The sequence below is a fragment of the Artemia franciscana genome, chromosome 15 (genome assembly GCF_032884065.1).
Source record: "Artemia franciscana chromosome 15, ASM3288406v1, whole genome shotgun sequence".
In the NCBI taxonomy this organism is placed as follows: domain Eukaryota; kingdom Metazoa; phylum Arthropoda; class Branchiopoda; order Anostraca; family Artemiidae; genus Artemia; species Artemia franciscana.
This window is the reverse complement of record NC_088877.1, coordinates 8,857,402-8,873,133: the sequence shown is the minus strand read 5'-3', so window position 1 is coordinate 8,873,133 and position 15,732 is coordinate 8,857,402. Positions and strand designations below refer to the sequence as shown.

The 15,732-nt window shown below is 35.4% G+C and overlaps 2 long non-coding RNA genes across 2 annotated transcripts in view; both read left to right on the top strand.

Moving 5' to 3' along the window:
* Window positions 1-13,733, top strand: part of LOC136036012 (uncharacterized) — a 29,811-nt gene extending 16,078 nt beyond the window's left edge. Inside the window, exon 3 of the long non-coding RNA XR_010619601.1 lies at window positions 9,782-13,733. This is a non-coding gene — a long non-coding RNA (uncharacterized LOC136036012). The remainder of the gene's footprint in view (window positions 1-9,781) is intronic.
* An 8-nt stretch (window positions 13,734-13,741) lies between these two features.
* Window positions 13,742-15,732, top strand: part of LOC136036013 (uncharacterized) — a 37,372-nt gene continuing 35,381 nt past the window's right edge. The window contains exon 1 of the long non-coding RNA XR_010619603.1: window positions 13,742-13,885. This is a non-coding gene — a long non-coding RNA (uncharacterized LOC136036013). The remainder of the gene's footprint in view (window positions 13,886-15,732) is intronic.

Below are 15,732 nucleotides of genomic sequence, written 5' to 3'. Positions count from 1 at the left end.
GTTTGATTTTGGCTCTCCGCACAATAAATTTAAATGAAATTTGTATATTAATTCTTTTTTGGCTAAATGGATTTCTCTTAGTTTTGATCAGACGATTTTGAGAAATAAGGGGTGGGGAAGGAGGCCTAGTTGCCCTCCAATTTTTTGGTTACTTAAAAAGGCAACTAGAACTTTTAATTTTTAACGAACGTTTTTATTAGTAAAAAATATACGTAACTAAAAAATTAACTTACGTAACAAACTTTTATATTCTTATATTTTTATTATGTATACGAGGGGGTTTGTAACCTCGTTAATACCTTGCTCTTTACACTAAATCGTAAGTTTTGTCCTAATTCTTTAAGAATGACCTCTGGATCAGAAAGGCCGTAGAATAAATAGTTGAAATTACTAAGAAATACTTTAGCATAACGAGTGAGGTATTTATCTCCTCCTAAATACCTCGCTCTTTATGCTAAAACATTTTTAGAACCCTTCATATGCGTAATAATCTCTGTTCGTTTTAAGTTTCAATACTACTCCTTACTTTCAATTGAAAAAAACGTTTTCATGTTTATTTTTTCATTGTTTTTTTTATAGTAATGCTAGAAAATCCTGTGCCATTTTCATTGAATTTTTCTTCCCCCATGACATATTTATCCAAGGAAAGATCCTCCCACGTATCCCATTCCCCTCAACCCCACCCTTCAAACCAAAAAAATCCTTCTGAAAACGTCTGTACACTTCCTAATAACCATTACTGTGTGTAAACACTGGCTGGTCAAAGTTTGTGACTTGCAGCCCCTCCCCCAGGGATTGTGGGGGAGTGTCATTCCTAAAGACACAGGTATTAAGGTTTTTAACTATGTGGAAAAAAATGGCTATCTCAAAAATTTGATCCATTGACTTTGGGAAAAATGAGCGTAGGAGGGGCCTAGGTGCCCTCCAACTTTTTTGGTCACTTAAAAAGGGCACTAGAACTTTTCATTTACGTTAGAATAAGCCCTCTTGCGACATTCTAGGAGCAGTTGGTCGATACGATGACCCCTGGGGAAAAAAAACAAAAAAAAACAAACAAATAAATACTCGCCCGTGATTTGTCTTCTGGCAAAAAATACGAAATTCCACATTTTTGTAGATAGGAGCTTGAAATTTTTCTATAGGGTTCTATGATGCGCCAAATACGATGGTACGATTTTCGTTAAGATTCTATCACTTTTAGGGGGTGTTTCCGCCCATTTTCCAAAATAGCCAAATTTTCTCAGGCTCGTAACTTTTGATGACAAAAACTAAATTTGATGAAATTTGTATATTTAGAATCAGCATAAAAATCCCATTCTTTTGATGTATCTTTTAGCATCAAAGTTGCGTTTTTTAGAGTTTCGTTTACTATTGAGCCGGGTCGCTCCTTACTACAGTTCGTTACCACGAACTGTTTGAAACGAAACTTTTAAAAAATACATTTTGATACTAATAGGTTCATCAAAATTTTTATGCTGATTTAATATATATCAGTTTCATAAAATTTAGTCTTACTTATCAAAAGTTACGAGCCTGAGAAAATTTGCCTTATTTTGGAAAATAGTAGAAACACTCCCTAAAAGTAATAAAATCTTACCGAAAATCTTACCATCGCATGCAGCTAATCAGAGAACACTACTGTAGAATTTTCAAGATCCTACCTACAAAAATGTGGAATTTCGTATTCTTTCCCAGAATACCGATTACGGGTGCGTGTTTATTTGTTTGATTTTTTTCCAGGGTGATCGTATCAACCCAGTGGTCCTAGAATGGCGCAAGAAGGTTCATTCTAACGGAAAAAAGTTCTAGTGCACTTTTTAAGTGACCAGAATATTAGAGGGCACCTAGACCTCCTCCCACGCTAATTTTTCCCCAAAGTAAACGGGTCAAAATTCTGAGATAGCCATTTTGTTCAGCATAGTCGAAAAACCTAAAAACTATGTCTTTGGGGACGACTGACTCCCTCACAGTCCCCGAGGGAGGAGCTACGGGAGGAGCTATTTTCTAATATTATTTAAAGCAAAAAACAATGAAAAGATAAATATGAAAAAAAAATTTCAACTGATAGTAAGGAGCAGCATTAAAACAAACCGAACAGAAATTATTACGCATATGATGGGTTCATCTCCTCCTAAATAACTGCTCTTTAGGCTAAAGTATTTTTAATAATTTCAACTATTTCTTCTACGGCTTTTTGATTCAGGGGGCATTCTGAAAGAATATGGACAAAACTTAAGCTTTAGTATAAAGAGCATGGTATTAATGAGAGGGAAAACTCCCTCACATAAGTAATAAAAATATACGGTTATAGAAGTTCCTTACGAATGTTAGTTTGAAAGTTGCGTATATTTATTATTAATAAGACGTTCGTAAGAAATTTAAAGCTCTAGTTGCCTTTTTAAGTAACCAAAAGATTGAAGGGCAACAAGGCCTCCTCCCCCACACTATTTTTCTCAAAATCGTCAGATGAAAACTAAGAAAAAGCCATTTAGCGAAAAAAATATATATGTAAATTACGTTCTAAATATTCATGTGCGAAGAGCCAAAATCAAGACATGCTTTAATTTAAAAACATTCAGAAATTAAAGTAAGGAGCGACATTAACACTTAAAACAAACAGAAATTACCCCGTATATTAAAGGAGATGTTCCCTCCTCAACGCCCCGCTCTTTACGCTAAAGTTTTTCACTGTTTTAAAAAGTAAATTTGAGAGAAAGAGTCAAACTTTAGCGCAAAGAGCGGGGCGTTGAAGAGGGAGCAGCCCTTTTTATATACGAAGTAATTTCTGTTCGTCTTAAGTTTTAATGTCGCTCCTTGCTTTCAATTAAAAAAACTTGTTTTTTATTTAATATTTATATAAGGCATGCCCGATCGTGGTCTGAAGGAGTTTAGTAAGTTTGTCTGAATGTAAACAGTGAGAAAATTATTAAATTTGGATTACAATGATTCTCTTGGATTGACTGATACAGTGTATCTGTGGATGCTTAAGTGGGCTAGGTTAAACCTACCTTACTAAGATCTGCCCATAAAGTTGGCATTTGTTTGAAGCTATCTTTTGAAATAACTAACTAATTTTTTTTTGGCGTTGACATTATTAGATTCTTACTAATTTCAGTTATTATAGATGGCGTTCATTTAGACGCTGAACCGTGAACGGGATACCGTGATCGGGATACCTAGTTTGTTACTCGAAGATGTCCAAAGTAAAATCGTCCCTAGAGACGTCTGATCACGAATCGTTGGAGTCTCTTACTGTCATGAATGAAAAAAGTGTTGCAGTGCTGCTGGATATGTTGAAGGACGTAATAGGGTCATTCAAAGTCCCCGGTGGCAAATTTAATGCCTCCCAAATATGCAGCAGAATCCAATATCTTCACCAACGAACAATCGAAGAGAACATTGAACTCCTCCGAATCGAAAATTCCCGTCTGAATGAAGTTGTGAATCTCCAGAAAGAGCTTGAGCGGATAAAATCGCAAAAAAATGGACAGATTTATGTACCCGCACCCCAGCAGGCGTCTTATGCCCAAGCGCTCAAGGGTCCTGAAACATTCTCTGTGATTCTGGAGCCTGTATCTGTGGAAAAACGAAACCGTATGAATTTTGACGAAGCCATGCAAGTTACGGAATCAATCAGCAGAGTTGTCAAAGGAGAAAATTCCGATTTTTCCGTGAAGAAAGTTGTTCCGGCGAAGGAAGGTAGAGTCATCTTGGAATTGGGGTCGAAAAGGGAGCTAGAGGCAGCCATGTCAGTACTGACAGAGAAAGTGTCGGACACGAAGTACAAACCGAAAGAGGTGAAAAAGCACTTTCCAAGAATGTTAGTCAATGGGGCTCCCTCCCCTCAGGTCAAAGACGAAAGTGAAAAATACCTGCTGCAGTGTAACCCAGAAATTCAGCGGATGGCCAACGAAGGGGAAAGCTTCAGGATCATCACCATTCTTGAAAACGCGTCGAAAAGGAAAGTTGTTGTGGAAGTGAGTCCAAAGATCCGCCAATTTATACTGTCCCAAAGAGGCTTACGGATCGGTTTTATCCTTGCCTCTTGCGACGACTATGTACACTTGATAAGATGTAGCAAATGTTGCTTATACGGTCATCGGAAGACAGATTGTAGAGCGGACGAAGTATGCTCATGGTGCATGGGCCCGCACACTTATAAAAATTGCGACAAGTCCTTTTCGTCCCGCCCAAATTGCCGGGCTTGCGAAAAAAACAAACTTAAGTCAGATGGGCATGCTGCCTATGAGTTAAGCAAATGCTCGGTTGCAAAGAAGTTAACTGCTCGTTTAAAGAATAATATCCAGTTTAATTGACTCAATCTCGAGATGTGAATATTGATAAGAATAACTTAACAGTGCTTCAAATTAATTTGCAACATTCTTATTCAGCAGCCCTACAGTTGCAAAAAACAATAGAAGAACTGAAACCGGATATAGTTCTGTTGCAAGAACCGTATGTAAATAAATTCTGTAAAATATCATGTGTTCCATATAGTTACAAGTGTTTCTCTAAAATTGACACAGATAAGAAATTTTTTTGTGCTGCCGTATTAGTGAAAAATAGTCTAAAAGCTGACGTACACCATAACCTCTCGTCTAATGAATGTGTGACAGTCTCAGTTTATTTGAACAGTAGAACTTTGACATTCTGTTCGGTATATTGTCCTCCTTCGGTGCAGCGATTGACAGATAATATCAGTTGTTTAGACAAGGTCAGACATTTTGCTAATTACGTTGTTGGGGGGGATTTTAACGCTAAAAGCCCTTTGTGGCTGAGTAACAGTCAAACTGACAAGAAAGGCAAGGAGCTTGAAGATTTTTTTGCTAGTAAATCATTGTTAGTAGTGAATGATCCTAGTGAGACAACGTATGGGCTACGCAATACAACTAGCCCAGACGTTACTGCTGTAGGTACTAATCTTGTTCAAAGTGTAAGGTGTTGGAAAGTTCTTGATGAATACCCTTCTCTTTCGGATCACTCGTATATTTTATTTACTTTGGAGTTTAATTTTCCCATATTTGAAACTGAAGAGCCAAGATACATTTATAAGAAAACTAAATGGGATACTTTTAGTGCTACTTTATTACGTGGAATCGATGACATTTATTCTCTACCTATGTCCTCGGTGGAGGAAATTGATTGTGCTGCTAATGAAATTAAGAATTTAATGCAAAAAGCAACTAAGGAATCGACCCCTCTTAAAAATAGTCACAAACAAAGCAAATATGCAAGGTGGTGGAACCAAGATTTGACAGATTTAAGAAAGAAGTACAGACATGCTCAAAGGGTCTATAAGAGACTTGGTACCGTTGAAAGCGAGCAAATAAAGAATCAAACACATCTAGATTATAAAACGAAAATTTTGGCAGCGAAAAAGGAAGATTGGAAAAAGTTTTGCGAAGAAAAAGCTAGTTTGGACCCTTGGAACACTATAAATAAAATTTGCAAGTTAAAAGGCTCTGCAACTCTCCCAGTTCATATTTTAAAACAAGATGGGTCGATGACAGATTCACCTAAAGAGGCTGGAGAACAACTTCTAGGTAAATGGTTTTCGTCAGATGATAATTCTAATGACAGTGTTGCTCAAAAGTTGATAAGAAATGAAACAGAAAATATCTCTAGTGAAAATCAGGATAAAATGGAACCTATTACCATGGAAATTTTACAGGATGTTATTAAGTCAATCAAACCCATGAAGGCTCCGGGACCTGATGGTATAATGAATTTTACTATAAAGAAAAATATTAATGTTTTATCACCTACTTTGTTGAAGCTTTTTAATAGTTGCCTAAAGACATCATATTTTCCTGTCCTTTGGAAACAAGCAAATATTATAGTAATTCTTAAAAAAGGGAAAACTAATGATGGTAACCCCGGTTCTTATCGCCCGATTAGCTTGTTGTCAAACATCGGAAAAATTTTTGAACGGATTATTATGAATAGATTAGATAAACTTAGTTTGGATAATTGTTGGGTTCCTAAAAGACAATTTGGGTTTTGTAAGGGTAAAAGTACAATAGATGCAGTTGACAATATGGTAAGCGTTATTGAGAAAAATAAAGAGGAAAAGAAATTCACACTTTGCCTTTTTTTTGACATTAAAGGAGCATTCGACAATGCATGGCATCCAGGTATTTTAAAAAAGCTCAAGGATAAGAAATGCCCAACTCAATTGTTAAGATTAGTGAAAAGTTTTTTATCAGATAGGACGGTATCATATGGAAAAGATGTATCCCGGAAGTTGGAAAAGTCTTGTCCGCAAGGATCAATTTTGTCTCCTTTTTTATGGTTAATCAACATAAATGACCTTTTAGAAATGGATTTTGGTGAAAATTGTACGATTCAGGCATATGCTGACGATGTCACTGTAATTTTAACAGGTAAAAATATTCTGTTTTTAGAAAATTTGGCGGAAAAAATATTTCAGAAGTTTGAAGTGTGGGCTGCAGAAAACAAACTTACTTTCGACCAACGTAAAACAGAAGCTGTATTGTTCACAAACAAACACAAAGTTCCTGTTGTAAATCTTTTTTTTGGAGGAGAAAAAATTAATATACAACAAAAAGTCCGTTACTTAGGAATTATTTTAGATAGGAAACTTTTATGGACTGATCATGTCTCTTCCCGAGTTACTGCTGCAAAGCAGTATTCGACGAGACTCCTTTGTGCAGCGAAGATGACATGGGGTCTCAAACCACAAGCTTTAAGAAAATTATATAAATCAGTTATAGAAAGTACAATTTTGTATGGGGTATCAGTTTGGTTTTCAGCTCTTAGAAAGAAAAATATTTTACAAATGCTACAGTCTGCTCAAAGAACTTCAATGATAATAATCTCAAAATCTGCCCAAAATGACGTAATTACGGCCATTGCTGGGGTACTGCCAATTTCTTTCCGAGCGACTGAGCTAGCGACATTGCGCTATGCGAAAAAAGGCCGTCCAAGTCACTGGCCAAATTTCACTTCTCCTGAATTCCCCCTTTCTAAACGCTCATCCAATCATGGTACTTTCACTGATGAATCATTAGTAGATATCTTAGGCCTTTCGACAGTACGAGAAATCCATACTTCAACCTTTCATATTAATAGAAAGGCATTGAAAAATATACTTTACGGACGATGGTATGAAGAATTTAAGAATAAAGTTAGTTCTTGGTCAATTCGCTTTTTTGCTTCAACAGAAGATTTATTAGCTGTTTGCAAAGTTCAGCCCTCCTACCATCTAACGCAGATTATTACGGGTCATTGCAGGCTAAATTTCTTTCTTCACCGAATAAACAAAATTGATACGGAGTTGTGCCTTTGCGGTGTAAATGAAACTTGTTCCCATTTTCTTTTTGAGTGCCCTATTTATGCTCGTGAACGTTTAGAATTAATATTTCACCTTTATAGTATCAATGTTCCTTTTCCGTTTAATCTTGATTTGATTTTTAAATTTAGGAATGTTAGAAATATTTTACTGAAATACATAAGAAAAACTAAACGTTTGGATTTGGGGTTATAATCTTATTTTTTAAAAAAAATATGTGGATTTTTTTTTATGTCTGATAACGGAATTCATTGTGTATTATTTAGTTTGTCTTTTTGTTTTTGTTTTCTCTTGTTTAGTTAGATTGTATGTACAAAATTATGTGTTTTGTAGTTTATTTTAGATGTTTAGTTTTGTCTCTTTGTTAGTCGTGAAATGCCGTAAGGCTAATTTTTTTTTTTTTTTTTTCTTTTTCTTTTTGTCCATAGTGTTTAGCTTTAGAATAGAAAGTGAAATACTTTTTGTAAGTTGAATCACTAAATAAATTCATTCATGCCCGATCGTTCTGCTTAATCAGAATACATGTTTCATCTTGCACATTCGAAATATCTTAAATTATGTAATTCCCTCAAATCATGTAATAATTTTCGACCAGGTTTACTTTTCGAAAAGCCCAAGGTGCACGACTCTTCCACACCCACGAAAATCAAACAGTTCGATGTAACGAACTGTAGTAAGGAGTGACCCGGCTCAATAGTAACCAAAACTCTAAAAAATGGAATTTTGACGCCAATAGTTACATCAAAATAATTGCATTTTAATGCTGACTTTAAATATATAAGTTTCATCCAGATCAGATATGCCCATCAAAAGTTACGAGCCTCAGAAAATTTGCCTCATTTTAGAAAATAGGGGAAAACACCCCATAAAAGTCATATAATCTTAACGAAAATCAAAGCATCAGATTCAGCGTATCAGAGAACCTAATAGTAGAAGTTTCAAACCCAAAATCTACAAAAATGTGGAATTTCACAATTTTTTGCCAGTAGACAGATCACGGATGCGTGTTTATTTGTTTTTTTGTTGTTGTTTTTTCCCAGGGGTGATCGTAATGACTGAGTGGTCCTAGAATGTCGCGAGAGGGCTCATTCTAACTGAAATTGAAAGTTCTAGTGCACTTTTTAAGTGACCAATGAAATTGGAGGACACCTAGGCCCCCTCCCACCCTCATTTTCTCCTAAAAGTCACAGGATCAAAATTCTGAGATAGCCATTTTATTCACCATAGTCGAAAAAACTAATAACTATGTCTTTAGGAACGACTTACTCCCCCCCCCCAGTCCCCGTGGGTGGGGCTGCAAGCTACAAACCTTGACCTGTGTTTACAAATAGTAATGGTTACTGGGAAGTGTACAGACGTTTTCAGGGTTTTTTTTTTGTTTAGGGGGAGATTTGAGGAGGGTGTTACGTGGGAGGATATTTCCATGGAGAAACTTCTCATGGAGGAAGAGAATTTCAATGAAGGGGCGCAGGATTTTCTAGCATTATTTGAAAAAAAAACAATGAAAAAATAAACATGAAAAGTTTTTTCTACTGAAAGTAAGGAGCAGCATTAAAACTTAAAACGAACAAAAATTATCACGCATATGAGGGGTTTACCTCCTCGTTATACCTCACTCTTTACGCTAAAGCCTTTTTCAGTAATTTCAATTGTTTATTCTACGGCCTTTGTAATTTAGAGGTCATTCTTAAGGAATTGGGACAAAATTTAAGCTTTAGTGTAAAGAGCGAGGTATCGACGAGGGTTGAAACCCCTCATATACGCAATAAAGACATACTAATATAGAAGTTCGTTACGTAAGTTAATTCGTAAGTTACTTATATTTTTTACCAATGAAAACGTTTGTAAAAAATTAAAAGTTCTAGTTGCTTTTTTAAGTAATCAAAAAATTGAAGGGCAACTAGGCCTCCTCCCTCGTTCATTTTTTCTCAAAATCTTCCGATTAATTGCAATCGATTAATATGCAAATTTTGTTTTAATTATTTATGTGCGGAGAGCCAAGATCAAAACATGCATTAATTCAAAAACGTTCTGAAATTAAATAAAAAACAAGTTTTCAAATAAAAGTAAGGAGCAACATTAAAACTTAAAACGAACAGAAATTACTCCGTATGTGAAAGGGGCTTTTCCTCCTCAACTTCCCGCTCTTTACGCTAAAGTTTCTTACTGTTTTAAAAATAGAGTTAAGAGAAAGAGTCAAACTTTAGCGTAAAGAGCGAGGCGTTGAGGAGGAAAAGCCCCTAACACATACGGAGTAATTTCTGTTCGTTTTAAGTTTTAACGTTGCTCCTTATTTTCATTTAAAAAAAACTTGTTTTTTATTTAATTTTCAAACAAAGCCCACCATGAGATGGTCAGGAAACAACGATAGTTGCTTGGGAGAATTATGAAAGGAAATTATCCAAAAAAGTTTTTTGCTTCTCCTGAACATTTTTTAAATTTTCACTTAACGCATTTTTATTTCCACAGACGATTTAGCTACAAAGTTCCTTCTGCTACATGAAGAAGCAATCACACATAGCAAATCAGTCAAAATATTAGTTTTGTTTGATACAATTCAGGCCTCGAGTTTGGTTTTGCTCCTTCAATTAGTTTCTTGAATTCCCGAAGTTAACGATGAATTAGATGTGTAAACTGGACTTAACGCAATGAGTAAACTGGATACAGGACCAGCGGCATATTGAGCGAAGTTAATGTACCTAACGCAAAATACATAATGCAAAAATATAGTTAATATGAAAAGTAATAAGACAAAATTAAACATAATAAATAAAAAGTAAAATTTAGCTGGAGCGCTTGGTGGTTTGAACATATTAATGATTGTGTGTTAAAGGTTGTAATGTGAAACAAAATCATACTAGTTCCATTTAAATAACGTTAGAAACTCATCTAACGCCCAAAAAGAATGATATAGCATATTACCACCTAATTACTCCTTTTGCCTTTGACAAATGGCCCTTCTGCAAGTTTTGATATATTATTTTATATTGAATGTTAAATCATGTAAATGTTGGTTAAGAATATTTATATTAAGAACTAAGATAGGAAAATAAAGGAAATATACCATTAGATTCTCCATTCATTACTCTTTCGCACTTGCGCCTCACTTCCCCATCCCTTAGGGACAAATATATCGATAAACTAAACAAATAGGGAACGCTATTTTTGCCATTATTGTTCATTAGTAGCTGGCTCATAACGTGAAATAGATACTATTAAAAAAAAATTAATAACGAAAAATTTCAGTTCACTTTCAGAGATGATTATACTCGCTCGACAGTAGTATAAAATAGAGAGGTCACTAGTTATAAATATGTTTTTTGACCCTATTACCCCCCCCCTTAATTAACAAAAAAATGCCTCAAAAGTCTGCTAGTTTGTGCAGCAGGTGGACAATGTCGGGTTAAAATGGATTAAAAACCTGTAAGACCGGAAACAATGAGAAAGTCATTTGGTATAAGTTATCAGTAGATTTTCGAAAAAATCTACCAGTTGCCATGGGTACACTCCCACGTGGTAGTGCGTTGCATTCTGAAGCACATTAGGACACAGATAATAGACTACCTTATTTCAAAATAGATTTAAGGGGACGTAAATTAAAAGACATAAGTAATCAAATTACTGAGTTAAACAAAGGAAAAACGGACAAAAATTGAACTTTTATGTATGTTTCTCTGTGCGAAAGAAAAGAACAACCGCAAAACTTGAAATTGATTAAGGTGTTTTCTAAATATATATCAGTGTTACGTAATACTTTAACAGATTCTTTTCTTCGTGATTTGTTATTTTTTTCAAGGCATTTTTTTTTCTTCTTTCACGGCTTTTTCTCTCTCAATGAGTTTTCTCTCCAGGATTTCTTTTTCTTTCAATGTTTTTTTTTAGATTTCATTTTTCTATCAATAAGTTTTTCTCAGGGAACCTTTATATTCCAATAAAATTGCTACACATTAAAAAAAATTCTTCATTGTAAATTTGTCAGAATATTTATTTCATTGAATTGAATGGTAAATAAAGACAGACCATTGTATTGGTGATTAAAAAAGACCCCCCGAATCAAAAACACTTTGACTTGACTTGCCTTTATTTAACTTAATAAACAAAATATAAAACATTACAGATATAAATCTTACGATGGGAAAAAAACCTATTTTTCCTTACGAGCAACGATTGCATACATAAACATTCTTAGAAGCATTCTAAGCTAATTAAGCATTAAAAAAAACAGACAAACGAGAAATACAAAAAACAATCACCTTCTTCCCAACACCCCTAGAGTAACAACCCCCATCCAAGTACAACTCTATCCACCCCCACCTCTTCAGTAAACTCCTCCACCTTGCCCAATAACCCATTCATATCCCCCTCTCCCGAAAAAAAAATTCCCCAAGAAATGCTCTTTTAATATATTTTAAAACTGCTGGTGCCTCATCCACCCTAACAATCATAGCAGTGAATTCCATACAGAAGGGCCAAGATGCTTCAAAGTAAAACCGGATCTCGCACTACTTTGAATATCCACAACCAAGTTATCACATCTTCTTGTAGCATGCTCATGAACAGAACTTCCGAAACGGTAAAACTCATTTATAGTATCCAGGACTAGATTGTGCAAACAATCGTAAACAAACATTTCCACTCGATAGTCCCTTATCTGTCTAAAATTGAGTAGCCTTAGAAACAAAGCTTGCACTGATGATTTTTACATTTATTATATATTTCACTATTATTCTTGCTGCCTTATTTCTTATATTGCAAGAGAACAATCTTTGATATTTGGTGCGGTTAATATGTTTAGGAATTGATTCGAAATGTACTCAGGATCCATTGACAATAACAATGAATTCCTATACGATATTATTTTAATTGTATTACATTCTCTTTGCCAACTCAATTCCACATGCAGAGATGCTCCAGGGTAATTATCCGTGTACTCTTTACCGTGTGTTTCAATTGCCAGAAAATAATCCCCGCGGAAGCGACCCTGGAAATGATTCCGCATATGAAGGGTTGCCCACTCCTCAATACCTTTCTCTTTACGCTGAAATTTGACTATTTGGCCTATTTTTAGAACGGCTACTGAAACATAGGGGCCGTTTAATTAGAATAGAAAGCTCTTCTAAAACGGGTAACAGCATTTACGTAAAGAACAAGGTTTTGAGGAGGGGCAACCCTTCATATATGAAATAATTTCTGTTTGTTTTGAGTTTTATTGTTTCTCCTTACTTTCGTTAATAAATACTTGTTTTCTGTATTTAATAAGCACATAAAACGAAAATATGTCAAAATATACCGCGAAATTAAATTTGTATCTTGAAATTCTCGAATGCACTGTTTCGCACCAAGACCTCTAAGTTTAACCAAAAAAGCCCAATTGTACCGCGTTGGCAACACAGTAAGTCAGTGGTTTAGGTCGCGACTCTTAAACACAAGTCCAGTTTGTGAAATTACAATTTAGTGCCAAGGTGATTTGTTGATTTCTCTGTTCAGAACATATGTTGGGTTTTTCTGCTTGAAATGCAAGCGCTTAAAAAACCATAGATACCTTTATCGTTGTTGTTCACCATATTTTGTGATTTTAATTGACTTCACAGGAATGTGGAACATGGCTGAAAGACAAAGAACATAACCTGTTTTTCCCCGCACGGCAATTTATAATGCCAATGTTAAACATCATGGTCAATCTTTTGCGAATTTACATGCAAAGCTATTATGTAAATTCCTTCGATAGTACCACTGGACAGGACTATAAGATGAAAAAAACTGTATCCTGAAATGAATATTTGTTTGTTTCCCCTATTGAATTCTTTTTTAAAGAATGGTCGATGTATCTTCTTGCGTACCGATGTGGGAAGATAAGTTTCTATAGGTCCCTCCACGGTCTCTGCTAAAACCAGGTGGTACATAGTAAGTAAGTGGGGCCAACCTAGAATAAATTTTTATAGATTTTTCCATATTATCCCTAAATTCTTCATGAAATTAGTGACTTCTTACTGCTATTTTGATATATTTTCCCTTCACAGGTGAGCCTCAAAAAATTCTTACACACCTAAAGCACTGAGATGGGTGGTACAATTATACTAAATTCAGTACATTTTCCTCCGACCTTTACAACTGTATAACTTTTTCTTTAAGTCAGAAAAATAGTATAATTCTTTCGAAACTGATACAAATTCAGCACTTTTACTCCAAAATTCAGCCACTTTTCTCAATGGCCAGGGTAGGACTCACTTGTTTATTGCTGTAAAAATACTGATGCCTCGCGACTTCTCTCTTCTTTTCTGATCTAAAGGGACTCTAGGGGTTTTGTGTGGAAATTCCTTTTCAACCTTTTGTTTCAAAAGTTGGCATCAAATTTAACACTCTAAAAACGAGGCTCATTTAGTTCCATTTTTAATGTAGGCTGTTTGAAGGTTACTTAAGATTTGACTCACTAGTAATAGATAAATATGTAGTTGTATGCTCAGCTGATTATTTATTTGGTACTTTTTATTAGGTCAAGATGATATAATGCGCAAGGTCTATGGGAACAATTGCATATGGGAACAAGGCCTATGGGAACAATTGCAACTATGGGTATGCAACCTTAAACATTTCAATAAAAATTTATGCATGTAGATTTCTAGAAAATATTTCGGACGATCAAATCTAATCAAGACGAATTGCTCGAAGTAGCTCAGGTTTTCCAGACCCTGGTTATGTAGGTCTTATCAAAAACATATACAGCCAAATAATGTGCTTATTTGGGCCCTAAAGCAGTCGCCCGAGGCTATAGGAAAGGAATTACTTATGTGTTTTATTTTTTGTGACGACCATCTAACAATTTGGATCACTGGTCATAAAAAACTGGGAGAGTGCTCAATTGAGCGTAGATTAAGAGTTCTAGTGCCTTTTTAGGTAGCCAAAAAGATTGGAGGAAAACAATTCCTCCCACACCTTTTTTTTCCACAAAAGAAGTTTGGTAAATATTTTGAGATAGCCAGTTGATTCAAATTAGTTGAATGGTCCAATAACTTTGCCTCTGGAGATGACATGACCCCCTACAGCCCTTGTGGAAAAGTTGTAAGTAATGCAATTTACTCATTGTTTACATACAGTCTTATTTATTGGGAAATATACGGACTTTTATCAGACAGGGGAATTTCTTGCGGGGGAATTTTCCATAGGGATAATTTTCCATGGGGAGAAAAGCTTTCAGGGGTAACTTTCACAAAGGGGGCAGAGATTTCCCGGCAAAATCTGAAAAATGATAAGAAATTCAATAAGACAACAAGTTTCTTTCAACTGAAAGTAAGGAGCAACATTAAACATTGAACGAATATAAATAATTTCATTTATTAAGGGGCATCCCTCTCCTCATTCCCTTACTTTTCACGCCAAATTTGGACTTTTTTGTCACCATTCTTACTAAACAACTCCTAAAAAAGAAGGATATGACTTGTTGTCATCAGCACATTTAGTAAGGATACCCGCATTATTTTATCCTGGATATAGCAGACATGTAGATGACAGTCACTGAAAATCTGACGATATCCCAAAATTCATTTGCAAAAATTCCTAGGCTTGAAAAGAAAATTATTGAGAATAATAACAATGAACGTACATACCATACTTTTTAAGGGTAATTTTTAGCGTATTTGCTTTACCCAAGATCCCATGCCCGGTGCTGATATCCCAAAATCTAAGGAAAACTCCTAAGGAGTGGAAGCCATGGCCACTAGTCATTCCTCCTGCAGGATTTAAACGATTTTGTTTTATAGAAGCGTGAGAATCTTACGAATCCTGGAAAATCTTTGGCCTTTGCAGAGAACATTTTGATCTACCCTTTTTCCCCATTAGATACCAAAGAGGAAAGGAGGACTCATTAAGTGAAATGTCCTTAAAAGAGCTCACTTAAAGAAGAGTTAAATAATTTTTGGTAGATATTTTACGAAGAGTAGGTTCATATCCTGAACTACGATATTTGACTATAGTTGGATTTACTTGTAATTTGAGCTGGCTGTCAAGTCCAGAGGGCTTAAATTGAGCCTTTGTCAAATAACCTAAGACTAACCTTGTAAAAATTCCATAATTCATAAGTAAAATTTCAAAAATTCTCTTTAGGATTTACAGAAAGTTTGCTAGAGTTCGAGCATAAGATGATCAGAGCCGCGAGTTAAAGCGCTTATAGTTGACCATGGCTCACTAGTGCTCCAGCAAAGTACTAAGCCCTAACAAACTCTAAATGCTCTACTAGATACTTTAGATCCACTCGAATGAGTGTCTCTCGTTCCTATCCACCAACAACGTTACAACCAACAAAACAGATTGAAACAATTATATAATACTAGATGTTGGGGTGGCGCTTCGCGCCACCCCAACACCTAGTTGGTGGGGCGCTTTGCGCCCCCCCAAGCCCCCCCCGCGCGCGTAAGTCGTTACGC